This window comes from Octopus bimaculoides, chromosome 2 (genome assembly GCF_001194135.2).
Source record: "Octopus bimaculoides isolate UCB-OBI-ISO-001 chromosome 2, ASM119413v2, whole genome shotgun sequence".
Classification (NCBI taxonomy): domain Eukaryota; kingdom Metazoa; phylum Mollusca; class Cephalopoda; order Octopoda; family Octopodidae; genus Octopus; species Octopus bimaculoides.
Genome location: NC_068982.1, coordinates 68,884,957 through 68,886,701, shown reverse-complemented (window position 1 = coordinate 68,886,701; position 1,745 = coordinate 68,884,957). Strand labels below are relative to the sequence as shown.

The window sequence follows — 1,745 nt, the reverse complement described above, 5'->3', positions numbered from 1 at the left end:
CTTTAGTCAAGCAAACCGACCCTGGGACTTATTCTTTGTAAGCCTAGTACTTATTTTATCGGTCTCTTTTGCCGAACCGCTAAGTGACGGGGACATAAACACACCAGCATCGGTTGTCAAGCAATGCTAGGGGGACAAACACAGACACACAAACACACACACACACACATATATATATATATATATATATATACATATATACGACGGGCTTCTTTTCAGTTTCCGTCTACCAAATCCACTCACAAGGCTTTGGTTGGCCCGAAGCTATAATAGAAGACACTTGCCCAAGGTGCCACGCAGTGGGACTGAACCCGGAACCATGTAGTTGGTAGGCAAGCTACTTACCACACAGCCACACCTGCGCCTACATTATTGCAACTTTTCAACCTTTTCCTCTTCTCATTTTTTCCTTTCGTATTTTTCTATTTTCACACCGTTCTACTATTGTTTCTTCTTCCTTTCTACCGACTACTTCTTTTCTTTCCTTTTTCTTTCTCCCTCCCTCTTTTTTCCTTCCTTTCTTTCTCACTCTCACTCTCACTCATTATGGTCTACCCTATTAATATTATTGCCGTTTCCCCTTCTTTATTACAGTCTTCCTTTTTCTTTCTATCCGTTTTCAGACGTTCTTAAAACTTTCGTTCTATTTCTCGCCATCTTCCTCTTTCCGGTTCCCGCTTTCCCCTCCCTTTCTCACTTCTACTCTTCGTTTTCCCTCATTTGCATCATTTGCATTCTCTCACTCTTTCTTTACTCTCTTTACTCTCTTTCCTTCTCCTCTGTAACACTCTCTTCTAATTTCCATTTTTCTCTCCCCTTCTTCTATGACCTATATTATATGTACATATATATAAAAGCAGACGGTGACAAAAATAAGCATTGTATTTAAAGAGATTTGCCACCAGCAAAGGAAGTTCAAAACAAGAAAGTGACAGGCGTCACCAGCGACAGCAACACAACAGAACGACACAAACACCTCACAAACACATTACAACAGAAACGGGACACTAACAATTACTACGACACACAACACAGGAAGTTTCTATCGAATACGAAGTTCTTTTCACCAGTTTTAGAAGTTTTTATTGGGTAAGTAAACAGTCAAGATAATGCTTACATCGTTTGGAAAATATTTATACCTCAGGTCTCAAACTCTATCCTTCTTTTTCTTTTCTCGCTCTTTCTCTTTCTCTCACTCTTTCTCTTTCTCTATCTCTCTCTCTCTCTCTCTCTCTCTCTCTCTCTCTCTTTCTTTCTATCTATCTATCTATCTATCTATCTATCTATCTATCTATCTATCTATCTATCTATTTATTTATTTATCTATCTATCCTTAGGACACGTGCACACACATTGGATCTAGTTAAGCTGATTCACAAAATCATCCCCCTTTAATTTTGCTCAGATTGTTTTCAATTTTGGTGTATCGATGTAGTTTTGAATTTTGATTTCGCTCAACTAATCACCTTATCTCGTAATTTAAAGAATCTGATGTTATTTGGAATTAAAGTTGGAAAATTTGGGTAATTTTAGCCAATCAACAGAAAGCGAGGCATTAACAACTTGTTACCATAACAACCGCACGTTGTATTGCACCTGCACGTTATGTTAATTCTTCACACCACGAGATTTGCTTCATCCACGTTTTGTTTTAATAAAAATTTATATTTATCAATTAATATTTTAGTGTAGATATTTTTCGTCAATTGCCTTAATATTTTACATATTTTTCATTCTTTTACTTG

The 1,745-nt window shown here is 37.0% G+C and overlaps 1 protein-coding gene across 1 annotated transcript in view; it reads left to right on the top strand.

The window, feature by feature from the left end:
• Positions 1 to 868: 868 nt before the first annotated feature.
• Positions 869 to 1,745, top strand: part of LOC106879512 (leucine-rich repeat-containing protein 70) — a 14,118-nt gene continuing 13,241 nt past the window's right edge. Inside the window, exon 1 of the mRNA XM_014929120.2 lies at positions 869 to 1,089. The gene's annotated coding sequence lies outside the window, so the exon portion shown is untranslated. The remainder of the gene's footprint in view (positions 1,090 to 1,745) is intronic.